This window comes from Natrix helvetica (assembly GCF_964273705.1).
Source record: "Natrix helvetica genome assembly, chromosome: 1".
NCBI lineage: Eukaryota > Metazoa > Chordata > Lepidosauria > Squamata > Natricidae > Natrix > Natrix helvetica.
The window spans coordinates 270141269-270158037 of record NC_138548.1 but is presented as its reverse complement, the minus strand read 5'-3'; the positions used below and the strand labels follow the sequence as shown (position 1 = coordinate 270158037).

The 16769-nt window shown below is 46.2% G+C and overlaps 1 protein-coding gene across 2 annotated transcripts in view; it reads right to left on the bottom strand.

The window, feature by feature from the left end:
• UBTD2 (ubiquitin domain containing 2) overlaps window positions 1-16769 on the bottom strand; it is an 82537-nt gene that overhangs the window by 52115 nt on the left and 13653 nt on the right. The window contains exon 2 of one of the 2 annotated variants that reach the window (XM_081942249.1): window positions 6567-6684. The exons of the other annotated variant lie outside the window; for it this stretch is intronic. The gene's annotated coding sequence lies outside the window, so the exon portion shown is untranslated. The remainder of the gene's footprint in view (window positions 1-6566; window positions 6685-16769) is intronic. 2 annotated transcript variants of the gene reach the window in all.

Here is a 16769-nt window from a genome sequence, read left to right as displayed (position 1 = left end):
GGGTAATGCATAAATCGTCTCGGACTGACAGGGTTGCCAGCTCCGATATTCTCCTTTCCGATGTCATGGCGATTAGAAACATGGACTTAAAGAGTCAGGTGCCGGAGATTAACTAAATGAAGTGGTTTAAACGTGGTCGAAGTCAAAGTCTGCAAAACCACTGAGAGTGACCACACTGGGTAACAATGAACCACCGGGGGACGTAGGTTGAAGGTGCCCTTGAGGAAACTATGTACCCTTGAGAGTCTGCTGAGGGGCTTGGATAAGTCCCCAGACCAAATGGTGGACAATGCGGCAACTTGACGTCAGAGGGTGTTGGGAGATAACCCTTTATTAAGACCCTCCTGCAGGAAGTCCAAGATGTGTGACGGATGCTGGCCGTAGGTGGAACACCACGTGGCAAAGGTGGCCCATGTAGTCATAGATTCTGGAAGTCGAGGGTCGCCTAGACGGTCTGGATCACCTTGTTTGAAAAGTTATCCCTCCTCAGGAGGTCCCCCTCAACTGGAGCCACTGGGGGTCCAGGTAGATAATGGTCCCCTGGCTGAGGGAGACCTGACCCTAAGGGATTCACCAGGGCTTGGCACCAAGAGGCTGACGAGATCATGCATCTCCTGGGCTACTGAGGTACCACCAGGAGAACCTCTGCCTCTTTTGTGATGATCTTGCAGACTACTTGCGGTAGGAGAGGGAGAGGTGGGAAGGCATACAGGAGTTCCGGAGGCCATCTGCAATGGAGGGCATTGGTTCCCTCTGCCCGGAGGGAGCAAAATCGAGAAAAGAAGTGAGGGAGCTGCATGTTCTCCTGGCTGGCAAAAAAGGTTGATCACGGGAAGGCCAAATCTCTGTGACAGCTGGCGAAAGAGATCCGGGTGCAGGTGCCACTCTGAGTTGTCGATGGTGGTTCTGCTCAGCAAGTCTGCTTGAGTGTTGTCTACCCCTGAGATGTGTTCTGCTCAAAGTGATTCGACATGATGCTCCACCCACTTTCCTAGTGCTTCCGCTTCCATTATGAGTGATCTGGAGTGCATGCCCCCTGGCGGTTGACATGGGCCTTGACGGCCACATTGTCTATCATCAACAAGACATGTTGTTGTTGTACCTCCTTCTGGAAGTGACACAGGGTGAGTCTTGCTGCTCTCAGCTCTAGCCAATTAGTGTTGTGAGCTGCTTTGTTGTGGGACCACCTGCCCTACGTCACCTGTGGTCCTAGGTGAGCTCCCCAGCCAAAGAGACTGGTGTCTGTTGTGATGACTAGATGATCTGGCTCTTTGAAGAGGCATTCTTTCTTCATGACTGATGATAGCCACCACCAGAGGGATCGTAGCACCCTTGGGGGAACCCGGACCAACACTGCAAAGCTGCTTCTGTTGATCTTCTGAAGAGGAAGAACCACTGGAGTTCTCTGGCCTGGAGGTGAGCCCAAGGAACCACCAAAATGCACAAAATCATCTTGCCTAATAACTGGGATAGGTGCAGCACAGGGACCTGTCTTGTGCTCTGAACCCTGAGGACTAGGGCCTTTATGCTCTCTAACCTTTCCTGGGAGAGGAATACCCTCCAGTCTGAGGGGTCTATCTCTGTTTCTAGGTGTAGCAGCCTGGTAGTAGAGGACAGGTGGCTTTTTTCCAGGTTTACGGAGAACCCGTGGCTTTGGAGGACTCTCATGGTGGTTCAGAGGAGGGCCTGTGTCCCTCTGAATATGTATGCCATCCAGGTAACACTGGAGCCGCATCTGTCTCCATCTGAAGTGTGCTGCTACAACTGAAAGAATTTTGGTGAAGGTCCTAGGGGCCAATAACAGGCCGAATGGTAAGGCCCTGTATTGATAATGACGACCCACATAAAAAAACCTCGGGAACCTTCAATGGTATGGCTGAATTGGTATGTGAAGATACGCCTCTCTCAAGTCTATAGATGTAAGGAGGTTTCCCTGCCGTATACCTGCTAGAATGGTTTGCAGGGATTGCATTTTGAACCATCTCTATGCAAGGTTGAAATTGAGGCCCTTTAGGTCCAAGATTGCTCCCCCCCCCCAAACTCTTCGGTACCAGGAAGAGAACGGAATAAAATCCCTTTCGTTCCTGATCGATAGGAACCTGTTCAATGGTGTTTATGTCCAGGAGATGTTGGATCTCATGGTGCATGAGATCCCTTTTGTAGGGACAGGTGAGGGTGGGGCAAAGAATGAATTTTCTCAGAGGAGAGGAGTTGAACTCTAGGACGAAACCCAGTCTCACTGTTTGCAACCAGGAGTCCACTGTGGTCTGTTCCCATTGGATAATGAACAGCTGAAGTCGTCCTCCTATGGGAGCCAGCTGTTGGTAGTCACTTATTTTTACAGAAAAGGCGGTTGGAGGACCCACCCCGATTTTGCCTGCGATAGGGGTACTGTTGCCTTCCCTTCTCCTGAAAGGATAGTCTGTCCTGGGGCAAGTCAGAGGGCTGGGAAAAGGACCTGTGGAAGGAAGTGGCATTAAAGGAGGGCTCAGTCACTCAAAAGGACTGCCTCTTGAAGTAGGGTGAAGCTTTGAGATCCTGCCTCTTATTTAGAGTTGGAAGGACCTTCCATTTGTCCTTGAATTCCACCAAGATGGAACCCAAGGCCTCCCCAAGCAACTTATCTCCTTTAAAGGGAGCAGATGCCAGCTTCCACTTTGATTTCATGTCAGCTTGCCAGTGGCGAAGCCAGGGGAGATGTCATGATGTTACATTAGACGCTAGGGCCCTATATGTGAACTTGGCCGCATTGAGGGAAGCATCCGCCGAATACTGGGCAGTGTGATGATCTTATTAACATCCTGGTGAAGAAGGGCATCTTCAGCTGGTAACCTGGGCTGCAGCTGGTGGAGCCACAGCAGGGAGGCTCTATTAGAAAAGGAAGGGGAGGTAGATGCCTTAATGGCCCAGGCTGCCGCTTGGTGTGTCTTGTGGCAAGCCTTCTTATCATCTGCCTTTAGACCCTGCAGGAGGTCCATGGAAAGAACAGAATTAGTGGTCAAGGACACTACAGGAGAATCTATAGAAGGCAACTTCAAAACGTCCTCTAAGATAGGTTGTACTGAGTAGAGCTTTTTATCCCCACCGCTAGGTGCGGCTAGGGAACTGAGTTATACCCATTGACACTGTACAATGTCCATGAATAGTTTAGGGACTGGGACAAGTTCCTGGGCAGGCTCGTTGAAGACGCTATTGCTAGGTTTAACTGACCCAGAGGTTCCCTGAGATGTTTGGGGCGCAGTTCCCATCTGGGTGGTGGCCTTCACCAATTGCAAGATGGATTTAAAGAGATTGGGTTTAAAGAGACCCGAGAAGGCTAGAGCGTCCAGGGGTAGGTTCTTGTCTTCTAACAGCTCCTTCTCATCATGTTCCTACTCGTTCCAAATAGATTCCATGCTAACAATCAAGGATTCTAGGGAGCAATGTCTCACCCTATGACTTCTGCCTCCTGCACCTGCCTTTCTGGGATTAGATGAAGCTACCCTATCTGAGTGACTGTCCCTTTGTTTCAGGCCTCAGCTATGTCCTGCGATATAGCATGGGCAATGATCACTCTCATCTCTACCGATAGAGAGGAACGCTGATCCTCCATAAGCCGGTGCCCAACCTGGGAGGTGGAGGTAGAGGGACCCAGTGTTGGGTGTGTAGCTGGGGAGTTTCCACCAGAAGGATTGGCACCCTCAGGGGATTCCGGTTCAGATGCTGTGGAAGGGACCAGGGAACCAGGGCTAACCACAGAATTATCAGGGGACAGGTCCTGTGGCTCTACTTCTTCCTCAATGACCTGTAATGGATCCAGAAGGGGACTGGAAGGGAAGGCTACATTGACTGGTGGGCTAACTCGTTGGTTTAGTGCCTTTGTCTGCCTTTGGGCCTTCTCAAATTGTTTGTCCAGGGCCCTCTATTGGCGCTCGTCCCTGTCTGCGGTTGTCACTTTGTGGTAGGGCTGTTCGCCCTTTGCTGCCACCTTGCCCCTCCCTGCCGCCTTGCCCTTTCTTGTTGCCTTGCCTTCCCTGTTGCCTTGGCCGAAGGTCGGCCCCAAGAAGGACCTGGTCTACCATGGCTGTTGGTGGAAGGGCCATGTTGTTCAGAGTCCACAGGAGAAGAGACGTCTGCCATCGTTGGGAATTGAACTGCCTGGGCCTCATAAGCGTCAAGGAGACCGACGACATCCTGCCGATCCATTTCCCTCGTCACCTGTGGTTCTGGGTCACAGTTGCAAGGCCAGAGGCGAATGGCGCGAACCGGACGGCTCCACAGTTTAGGCGGATGAAAGAGCGTTGGCAGATGAAAAGTAGGCAGAACCCAGAGTATGACCAAGTGGTGGCCAAAAACTCCGAAGCTGCCTTGTAGAAAAAAGGGGAGGGTGGCGGCAACCCTGCCGGCAACCCGGACAAGGACTGCCCACCATCTGACAGCAATCTGACAAGAGCGGGGTTGCACAGTTAACTGACCAAAAGCTCACGAAGCGGAGGCTTTAAAATGGCCACCTGCACACATTGGGGGCAAGCTGGAGTAATGGTGGCCGCATGAGATGTAGGCGTGCCGCGAGCCTACTCTAATGCTGGCTAGCTCAGATGCTCAGCCCTGTGTCCTCCAGCAGCCGCTGGGACATAGCAGAAGGGAAGGCAAAAAGGCAAATTTACACTCCTCAGCCCTGCCTCCAACCACGTGTAGCACGAAAGGCAGATTTCCCCCAACGGCCCGCTCCTTCATCAAAAAAAGGAAAAAATTGACGAAAAAGAATAGTAAAAAAAAAAATAACCACAAAGGTCAAAATAAACAAAAATTTAACGGAAATAAAACAAAACCTGTGCAGTAATGGAGAGTCCAAGTCTAGTTTAAGCCACTGCTGGAACTCATTCAACTGTGTCCTTAATGGGCCAGACTGAGTTAAAAAAACTGGCCTCAATAAGGAGCATGAGACGTGGTTAAAGAAAATTGAACTCAGTCCCTGGGCAAACAGACTAAGTTAACCCATGCTTGGACTCTCCAAGCAGCGTACAGGAGAAAGTAGTTGATAGCAGACCACTTCATTCCAATCCCTCATCAAATACTAATATTCAATAGAAAAGTCTATTAGGCATTTGTATAAATCATTTGTAAAAAATCACTTTAATCCTCATTTGGGACATAAATACACAGCACCATAATTTTACTCTATATAAATTAATTTTACTGCAACAAATATGCCATATTCATCAGTTAATATATGTTCTGGATTTAATTGGAAATTAATATACAAAACAGCTCTCTTTGTCTTTTTAATATCTGCTAAAATAAATTCTTTACCTAAAGATTTATAGCTCAAATATTTTATGGGGTTTTGTTTTGTAATATGAGTCTGCTTTAATTATTTCAAATACTTTCCTACCTTTTGGGAGCATGTGTTACTTTTATATTCTACGTTAAACATTTGTAATTCATATCCAGTTCAAAAATTTAGAAAAGCCAATACTTGTATCATATAATCAAATTCCTTTACCACTTGTTGTGATTGTTCCCTCTAAAAGCTCTGTTTTCATCTCCTCCAATTCTTCATCTTTCTAACACAGGGGTGTCAAAGTCGCGTTGTCAAGGCGTCGTCACGTAATGGAACTTTTTCCCCCTTCACTAAACTGGGCTTGGGCGTGGCCAGCCCGTGATGCATCTGGCCCACAGGCCACTAGTTTGACAGCACTGTTCTAACAAATCTGACACTTTATGAACAGAATTCAACTTCATGAACAGAATGTCTACTGTTAAAAATCACATCTTCTAATTGATCTCATCCAAATGGAGTCTTTTTCTTTTTTTTCAATCAAGAAAATATATTCTTTTTCCTTACATAAAATTTCAATTTGTCTTTGAAAACTGTTATTTCTATTTTACCTTGCATTAAAATGCTGCTGCAGGACTTGATTCTTTGTCTTTAACAAAACGTATGGAAATTAAACATAATTGTCTTATTCTTTTGCTTATCTTCTGTTATACAAAATCTGCCAATTAAATGTACTCTTTAAGAATAAACAACAAGCATTCCCATGCAGGACTGGTCTCCTTTATTGGCTTAGTAAAATTTTGTCCCAAACACTTTCATCGAAAGTAAAAGTAGTAAAGAACAAAAACATTGTTTTCTTATCAGTTTTAGAACGTTCTTAAATCTTCTTTTCATTGAGCTTTTTGCTCAATGAAAGTTTAAATCAAAATATTTCTTTCTTACTTTTTTGTAATTCCAAAAGGAGATTTAACTCGTCACAAGGGGTTTTATCTTTGCCACAGAGGATCTCTTCATCTGTAAATTAATTAATTGTCGAAGTGATTAAGATATGGGGAAGGTAGAGCTTAATGTATGTGCCAGTTCCCTTGAAATTAGGAGCTCAGATGGAATCCCAGGTCTCTCAAGAGCTCATCTCAAATAAGAGAATGTGCAGGGTGGATTTGATTTAAACCACTAGTAAAAAGGCTTGATTTAAATCAACTCGATTTAAATAATATTTTTAAAGAATATTTGTAAAGAACATTAAATAACATTTTTGTCATCTCTGTCCTGCAGCAGCTCCTCCTCTGACCCGCTGTTGACTCACCGACAGTCCCGTTCACTTTAATGGGATGGCTGGTGATGCAGCAGTGACCCAACAAGATGAGGGACGTTGCAGGCAGCAGGTGAGTAGATGCCCGCTAACAGGCGCTGCCATGATGGATCTGAAATGACAGGTGCTCTTTAATATTATATTTATAAGCTGCTTAGAAAGTTTCACTTTTTACGGCTTGCACTTCCTCTTCACACTTAAAGAGTTTGGTAGTACAGATGCATTTCTCTTCAATCATAGAGTTCATAGTGTAGATAGATTTGCAAAACAATGGGATAAAGGAATATTTCTGAACTTTGTTTTATGATTTATCACATGGTTACTGTGAAAGTGTATGCATGCATCAATGCAGTACATGTTATCTCAGCTTGCAGAGATTGGATTCATTGAATGAGTTTACCAAAAATGTAAATATTGCAGAATATACAGCCTCATGCTACATAACTAAGCTCCATTTCATGCTGAATAAACTAAATTATTAATGTATTTTAAATAGAAAACTATCTTTAGGTAGATTTTACTCCAAATGCATTTTATTAAAATAAATTTGATAAAAATAAAAAAAGAATCAAATAAAAAAAACCAATTTAATTTTTTTAAAAACCATCGATTTTTATCCACCCTGAGAGCGTGGTGGCTCACGAGGTCAGGATGCTGTCAGCAGATAGCATCCTGATTATCAGCAGACTCATGTTTGAGACCTGACTGCTGCTGCAGGACAGGGTGGGCTCCCATTACACCCTCCAGCTCCTGCTGATCAAGCAATGCAAAAGCAGGAGACTGCAAGTAGATAGATGGGTATCACTTTGGTGGGCAACTTAACAGGGCATGAAAGGAGCCAACAACTGGGCATCGCCCAGGCAACAGTGATATCACCATTTAATCCTTTCATTTTGAATACAGTTGGGTGTTCCCGACACAAATGTTCCCAAGTCAACTTCAAACTTTTCTGTTTCTAAAGTTTACTCAAGAGGAACTGCCATATGGAGTGCTTGTGGTTTATCTTGCAATCTTCCTTTGATTCAGGAGGATTGTGCAAGTAGGAATCTGACGTCTAGCGGACATTTTTAGTTATGGTGTCTCTATTCCTTCGGAGAATGTCAACTTACCATGATTCCCTACTGGAAGCTTGGCTTCTGGTCAAAGTAATACACATATGCAGCTATGTCACATGGACACTCTAATAGTGGGGAAATTCAGTTGTTAATACTTGGTTGATAGGATGAAGAAGCTAGATGTTGCAAAGGATCTGTTTGTTTATTTGACTGGTTTCCTATTGTCTATTTAGTGTCTTTGGAGCAGATGAATTATCTTAAATTCAGAGCCATCTTTCTTTTGGGAAAATATAGCACATCATATTAATTCGAATACTGTCCTCACATTTTATAGAAAATGGGTGTTGGTTCTTACCTGATACGCTCATTTTCTGGTAGAGTAGAGACAGCAGCCAGACTGGGTATGCTCTGTCCATTAACCAATCAGAGTGAGTCTACACTTATGATATCATCAGGCCCTTGTGGCTTCTCCCCAGTTTCAGATGAAGGAAAAACTGTAGACTCAAATGAGAATTTTGAGCAAAAAGTGAAAGTCCATAGTCACTGTATCTCTCTCCTCTGCACAAGGAATTCCCTCGCGTAACCCATACCAGGGCGGGGCTGGCTGCTGTCTCTACCAGAAAATGAGCGTATCAGGTAAAAACCAACGCCCATTTTCCTGTTATCATAGAGACAGCAACCAGACTGGGACGTACAAAGACTGGGCTGTCCACTAGGGTGGGAAATTGTAAAAAATGTATGTTAGGACACAAGCACTTGTTGTAGCACCCTGCGCCCAAAAGCCGCGTCAGCTGACGCGTACTTGTCCAACTTGCAATGACGTATGAAGACTGTGGGTGACACCCAGGTGGTTGCCCAGCAAACTTCTTCCAAGGTGGCTTAAGTGGACCAAGCCGCAGATGTCGCAGTGCTGCATGTAGAGTGAGCTGTAATGTTTGCAGGGACCTGTATGGATTGAAGTTCATAAGACAGTTTAATACAGGGTCTTATCCAGCGGCCCAGACTAGACGATGAAGCCTTGGTACCCAAGGAGGCCTGCCGAAAGGAGATGAAGAGAGCTTCTGAGTGGCGGAATGAGGCGGTGTGATCGATGTAGATCTTGAGGGCACGACGTACGTCAGGAGTGTGCCACTTGCGCTCCCTCTCGTGATGGGGAGATGGACAGAAATCAGGTAAGGTCAACTCTTGACGTCGGTGGAAACATCTATTGACCTTTGGTATGAATGTCAGGTCCAGTCTTAAGACAACTTGGTCTGGATGGAACACGCACAAGTCATGCCTGACTGAAAGAGCAGCCAAATCAGAAATACGTCTGGATGAGGTTACAGCCACCAAAAACAGCATTTTAAAGGGCAACAGTTTCAAAGAAGTGGATCTCATAGTTTCCAAAGGCACGGAAATCAATGCCTCTAGGACACGAGGCAAGTCCCAAGTCGGATATCTATGTATGGCAGGGGGACGCAGGTTGGACGCTCCACGGACAAATCTCCAGATCCAGGGGTGAGAAGGCAGATGTTCGGATGCCAGGCCGTCCAGACCAGAGGCCAGAGCGGCCACCTGTCGGTGTAGCATGTTAGGGGTAAGTCCCTGATCAAGCCCCCTCTGCAGGAAGTCCAATATCTGCGGAATGGATGCCTGAAATGGGTCAACAGTCTGGTTGGAACACCACAATAATAATAATAATAATACTTTAATTTATAGACCGCACCCTTTCCTAAACAGGACTCGGGGCGGTGTACAGTCATATTAAAAACAATGTGAATACAAAAATATAGATATACATAGATAAATAGACGGAGGAGGTAGGATATGCACTGTACAATAATAGATTAAGATTCGAATAAAAAATTAAAAATATCCTTAAAAACTACCCCAAAATATGATGTTTGCCAGGAGGTTGAAAGTGGGACTATAAATCAGCTAAGCCAGCTAATTGGAACAGGTGGGTCTTAAGTTTCTGTCGGAAGGAGCGGAGGTCGGTAGTAGTTCTGATATCGGGGGGGAGGTCATTCCAGAGGGTTGGGCCCATCACAGAGAAGGCTCTACTCCTGGGCGCCGCCCGTTGACACTGCTTGGTGGACGGCACCCGGAGGAGTCCCTCCCTGTGGGAGCGGATTGGTCGCAGGGATGTATGAGGTGAGATGCGATCCCGCACGTAACTAGGTCCCGTGCCATGAAGCGCTTTGAAGATGGTAACCAACACCTTGAAACGCACTCGAAAAACCACAGGCAGCCAGTGCAGCTCGCGCAGGAGTGGTGTTATATGGGAGTATCTGGTCCTCCCCATGATAGCCCGCGCGGCCGCATTCTGAACTAGCTGTAGTCTTCGGGTGCATCTCAAGGGGAGCCCCACAGAGCAAAAGTCCACCATGTGGCATCATAAATGCGGTTAGTAGAGCTTCTGCGTGATGTCTGAGTGGTAGCAATGATGTCAAGGGAGATGTTATCGACTGTTAAGGCTTGCCGCTCAATCGCCATGTGGTTAACTGCAGCCACTGGGGGTCAGGATGACAAACTGACCCTTGGTGTAGGGACAGGAGAGACCGTGGGATGTGCCATGGATGAGACCGTGGGTGTAGGGACAGGAGACACCGTGGGATGTGTGGGTGGAGATTGACAGAGTCACTAGATCGGCATACCAAGGCCGACATGGCCAATTCGGCGCTAGCAGCAACAGTTCTGCCTCCTGCTCCAGCATTTTTTGAATTACCCTCTGAATGAGGGGAAGGGGAGGAAATGCATACAGTAGACGCCTGGGCCACTGGCATCTGAGAACGTCTACTCCTTGTGCAATGGGATCCATGAACCTTGAGTAATACCTGGGTACCTGGTTGTTGTCTGCTGTTGCTAACAGGTCTAGGACTTGGAGGCCGAACCGTAATGTCAGTCGATGGAAGAGGCCCGGATGGATGGTCCATTCCGCCTGAACTATCGTTGTCCAGCTCAGCCAGTCTGCTTGGACATTGGAGACCCCTGAGATGTGTTCTGCCCTGAGAGATGACAGTTGAGATTCCGCCCACTGGCACAACATGTTAGATTCTTGCATCAGGGACCAGGAACGAGTTCCCCCCTGTCTGTTTATGTGTGCCTTAGTCATGGTATTGTCCGTGAGGACTAATATGTGACGGGCCTGAACTCGGTGGTGGAAGTGCCTGAGGGCAAGGTGAACTGCCCGCAATTCTAGCCAATTTATGCTGTTTTGGCTCTCTTCGAGGGACCACTAACCCTAAGCCACTAGGCCCTGCATATGTGCCCCCCATCCTGTCAGACTTGCGTCTGTCGTAAATGTGAGATGGAACAAGGTCCCTTGCTAAATCGCCGGGGACTGCCACCATTTGAGAGAGTGTAATACCTGTCTGGGAAGAGGAACCCTGAGAGAAGAGCTGCTCCTGTCAGCCTTTTGATGTGGAAGCATGAACCATTGAACGCTCCTGCTGTGAAACCTGGCCCACGGGACAATCCCAAAGAAGGATACTATCTTGCCCAAGACTTGAGAAAGAAGAAGAAGGGATGCCTTGCGTAGACGTAGCACCTTCCTGACAAGTTCCCTCAGACTGAGAATGCGGTAATTGGATAGGAAGACCCTCTCCACCATGGTGTCTATCAAGACCCCGAGGTGGAGAAGGTGAGTGCTGGGAATGAGGTGACTCTTTTTGAGATTCACCCCGAACCCGTGATTCTGCAAGGTGTGAATTGTGAGGACGAGATCTCTTTCTGCCTGAACCGGAGACCTAGACAACAAGAGGATGTCATCCAGGTAACAGAGAATCTGAACTAGGGATGACGTGTTGTGGGTGGCTAGTATTGCCAGTACCTTTGTGAATACCCTGGGGGCAGAGGATAGACCGAACAGAAGAGCTCGGTACTGGAAGTGCCTCCCCCCATAGGAGAAGCGGAGATATTTTCGGTGGTCTATGAAGATGGGGATTTGAAGGTGAGCTTCGGTCAAGTCTACCGACGTGAGGAAGTCGCTTTTCCTGACTACCTGGAGGATGGGGTGCAGAGAATGCATTTTGAACCGCCGATAGACAATGTGGCGGTTCAATGTTTTTAGATCTAAAATTGTTCTCCATCCCCCGGAATTCTTCGGTACCACAAACAGGCGGGGATAAAAACCCTGCCCTTCCTGATGGGGAGGAACCAGTTGGATGGCCCGGATCTCCAACAGGTGCTGAATGGCCTTTTCCATCAGTACCCTCTTGCGAGGACACTGAGAGAACGGGTATGGCACGAAGTGTTCCTGGGGGATGGAGAGGAATTCTAACATGAGACCAAATTTGACAATTTTAAGTACCCAATTGTCTGCTGTGGTCTCCTCCCAGCAGCGGCCTCCGATCGGAAGAGAGTCCAGATAGTCATTTCCTACGTGAAAAATGGTGGTTGCCTCCTCCACAGCAAGATTTCTTGGAGGGGAAATGCTGTGTGTTTCTACTGGACCTGTCCTGGTGAGATCCCTGTCTGGGAGTGTAGGATTGGCATTGTGGATGGGGGAAGGAAGGTCCCCCATCTGCCGGTCGAAAGGGTGACCTCCTATAGAAGGGAGCAGGCCGAATGTCCTGTTTCTTGTAGATGGATGAAAGGACCTTGCGCTTGTCTTTAGATTCCTTGAGGTAGGGGTCTAAGGGATTACCAAATAATTGGATGCCACTGAATGGGAAGGCTGCGAGGCACCACTTGGTACGGACATCCGCCTGCCATGGCTTGAGCCAAAGCAGACGCCTGGCCATGACCGAAGAGGCCATGGCTTTAGAAGCGAATCTAGCAGCATTAAGGAAAGAATCAGGCGCAAATTCAACCGCTGCTCTGATCTTGTTGAGATCCCTATGTGATCTTGTGTCAGTCGGAGCGATGCACTCCTGAAGCTGTTCAATCCAAACCAAGGCCGCCCTGGAGAAAAAGGAAGTGGCCGTAGAGGCCCTAACAGCCCAGGTCCCAGCCTGATAGGTTTGATCTGACCTTTTCTCCTCAGGCTTGAGAACCTCCTCAGGGGCTCGAGAGACCACAGTAGGTGAAGACAGGGCTGCAACCGGTGCGTCCACTGGGGGAGTCTCGAAGAACTTGGTGAGGTCTGGTGCAATGTTGTAGAGACGTTTGTCAAGGTTGGTTGGCTGTGGGCCCATGCCTGGAGACTCCCACTGCTTCTGGATGACGTTCAGGAATCTCTTGGGAACAGGGATCACCCCTTTTTCCACCGTGGGTTCGGGGAATGGGGTACTGGGACCCTCCGTTGAAGCCGGTTCTGCCGGTTTATCCTGTGAAGTAGAAGCTGAAGCAGAAGATGGTAAATTAGCAGCTTTAATGGCCTTAAGAAGATCAGTTTTGAATAATCCGGTAAAGGCAGGAGTATGTGAGGTGACCACCTCGTCATCAGACAGGCCTGAGTCCCGCAGGTTATCTTGCTCCCCGCCAATTGAGGCTTGAGAAGTAGAGGCAGAGGGATCAGGTTGCTGAGCCGCAGCAGAAGATTTATGCTTATGGCCATGTGATGGAGCAGGTTGGGGTTGCGATTGTAGGCCAGCAGCCATGACCTGTTTAATGGTTTCAGTAATGATGGTTGCCATATCAGCAGAAGAGGTGTACATGGTGTGCCCCCCCCCCCCAGAGCCATGTGTAACTGGGGGGGAAGCCTGTTCAAAGGTGCGCTCCCTATTGAGAGGGACATCAAAGAATTTGCCTCTGTTGTCAGGTTCCATCGAAGACGAGGACTCCGAAGAGGACAATTCCCCTTCTGAATAGGGCAGGGTAGTCAGGGACCATGGGAGGCAAGACAGGTGGAGTTGGGGATGCCACTTGGTGATCCTCCGAGGGAGGGATGGAGGGCTGGGCAGTTAGACTATGTTGTTGTTTTTGGGCCCTCTGAAATTCTTTTTCAAGGGCCTTCTGCCTGCACTCTTCTGCCCTGGTAGTTGCTTTAGAGACCTTGGGTTTATTCCTAAGGAAGGGGCCTCTTTGGCTTGCCTCTTCCTGCTGCTTTTTGCCCCTGATGGCCCTGCCTCCTCTAATCCTGCATTTGTATCCATAGTTGGATCAGCCAGTTCCCCAAACATAAATCAACACACCAATAAGATAGGTAATGGTCTCACCCATTTGCTGGCCAGGCGCTCCTGATCTGGTCCACCTGGGGTGATCCCACATTGCTGTGCACTCCAAACAGCTGCTGTAGAGTTCACACCTTTTTTAAAATGTCCAAAATGGCTGACTTTTTTTCTCTGAGGCTTTTCCGAGCCTCAAAATGGCCACCACTATCTTCGCGGGCTTTTCCAACCCGCAAAATGGCCACCGATACTAAGTGTGGCCACGCGATCTGCAGAATGGCCACTGGACTTGCCTGGAACTGCTGCGCGTGAAGCGGCCAGTTGCGCGTCCCTCCGAGTGCCCAGAATCAAGGAACGCCACGGGGAAACAGCCGTGTAGCCATAGCTCGTGAGCTGGCCAATCTGATTGCAAGGCAGGCTTCCTCAGCGAACTCGTGGCCACAGGCAATCAGATGGCTGAGGAGAGGCAGCCAGAGATTAGTTTCGAATTTCCCTCCAATTTGTAGAATAAAGGATTATTTAAGGAACCAATTTAAAGGAACAACATTTTTTTTTTGAAAAATTCACCAATTAAAGATATAATTACTGTATTTTTTGCCCTATAAGACTCACTTTTTTACTCCAAAAAAGAGGGTGAAAATCTGGGTGCGTCTTATACGCCGAATGTAGCCACCTGGATCATCTAAAAATGGGGCAGGCAAACACCAGTGAGGAAGAAAGCGATGACAATGACTGCGTGGATCTGTCCTTCCTCATTTCTGATAGCAGCGAAGAAGAGGAATTCTTGGGGTTCGAATAAAAACATTACAGCCTTATTTTTGTTACTTTCACTGTTTACTGACTTTACTGACTGTTAATGAGAGTAAAGATAGTTCTTAATATGTTACATGGTTGACATAAAATTGTTCTTAAACTGCTGTTAACTTTATACAGTTGATATAAAATATTTTACTACAGTATTTGGTTCAGAATCTTTTTTTTCTAGATTTTCCTCCTTTAAAATTGGGTGCGTCTTATATTCCGGAGCGTCTTATAGGGCGAAAAATACGGTAAATAATTTGGAGGAGAGATCAATTCTCACAGCTAGTCCAGGTTGGACTGAGTCTGAAACTGGGGAGGAGCCACAAAGGCCCGATGACATCATAAGTGAAGACTCAGTCCGATTGGTTAATGGACAGAGCATACCCAGTCTGGCTGCTGTCTCTACGATAACAGGAAAATTGATCAGCAGTTTTCTATCATAAAAGTTAGTATATCAAGAGATACCTGTTTTGAGTAATTATTTTGTGTTTCCAGTAAAAACATTACAAACAAAACCAAAAGAGCTCACAAAAACATGTAAAATATAGGTCATGGATTCTCACAGAAGTCAGGGGTTTTTTTTCTCAATGAAAAAATGCACATGTGAAAAGTGATCCATATGCAGTATATTTTGCAGCAGAAACAAAATAACATCTAGCTATTAGGGACTGACGCAACTGCATTTTAAAAGATCATTTAATTATAAAATTCTTGTTATGCTAAATACTACTGCTAACGAAGACCCTCTATTACTTCCTTCCCTCCCCACTCACTCAAAGGTTCAAGAGTGATGCTAATAATCCATGCCTATCAGATCCACTTCTATGGATACCTGCACGTTTTAAGACTGTCAAAAATATATGTTCCTTTTACATACATAGAGAGAGAAAGGAACACACGCCCGGGAGAGGGAGGGAGAAAAAGACTGGTTGGCTCCTAAACATTTATGGGGCTAATGCTGTAGAGTGAAACAGATGACATGACTTGTTCTTAGAATAAAATTTGCATGGGAATTATAAATCCCAAGGTAAACACTTCCTGATGTGAAGTCTCAGTGATTACTACTTCAAAGGTACTATCTCTGAATAAGTTATGAAGTCCAATTGAGCAATCTTTGTAACCTTTTTCAGATGACAGGCATCATCATATAATTTAATCATGATCATGGGTACAATAAAGAAATATCTACAATATACAATGGTCAAACAGGATATTTCATGTGAAAATACAGAGATCTTTTACTACCTCACAACATTTTGAATTTATTGGGGGGAAGGATGGTAAAAACAAAGTTTGAAAATTGCCAAACTCGGTTTACTGGGACAATATGGCATCTGTACTCATCATGTGGTCATTTTCATTTTATACATGCAAATGCTACATGTTGTGTTTAATACAACCTATGCTTGTAATACGTAAGACCATTTTACTTTTTTATAAGATGTATATAACTTAAGATTATTCAATGCTTACACTAGAGAAAATAAATAAATAACCACTAAATTATTGATATTCAAAAAGCTAATTCATGGCATAATATAATGGAGTTGAAATCTGTGCACTCTAATAACTGAACTTCTTTTATATACGGTAAGCCATAAACTTGACATTTGTTTCACTTTAAGAGAGCCGTCAATTTTCCTATAACATGGTCTAATTCAGAAGTCCCAAACTTTTGCAAACTGGTGGCCTGGTGTGGGAGGAGGGGAAAGTGGGTCATGTGAGTGATGGGCCAGCACACATAACCATGTGCATGCAGCTCAACTCGCATGAACGGCAGGCTGTTATGCGCGTGCATGGCTCAACCTATGCAATGTGAGCTGCATTAGTGTGTGCCTGCATGCTGGGCCGCTACTCATGCAAGTTGAGCTTACGTGTGTATGCCAGTCTGCCACTTGTGTAACCCACTTCCCCTCCCCCCCCCACTGGGCCACCAGACTGCAAAGTTTGGGGACTGCTGAATTAGAGCCAAGAGAAGCCACTCAAAACTTCAGGTGTTTCTTCAGCAATACATAAAGTATAAGAAATAAACAACATAAACTAGAGATCCTAATTCATGAAGGCAAATATGCTGTAATCAGCATCACTGTAAATTGGATGAAGACTCATGTTTGGCATACAGCACTGGGAAGCTACAAAAAAGAAACAGACACTAAGTCTTGTCCCTTCTTGCTCACAATTTTATTTGTCACAAGGTGGAAGAAAGAACGTTTGCTATCCTGAATCTTATCCTCCCCCACAAAAAGGAATTGGTTGAAACAGTGAAATATCTTGAGAGAACCAATAATGCTGTCCTTGAATCTGTG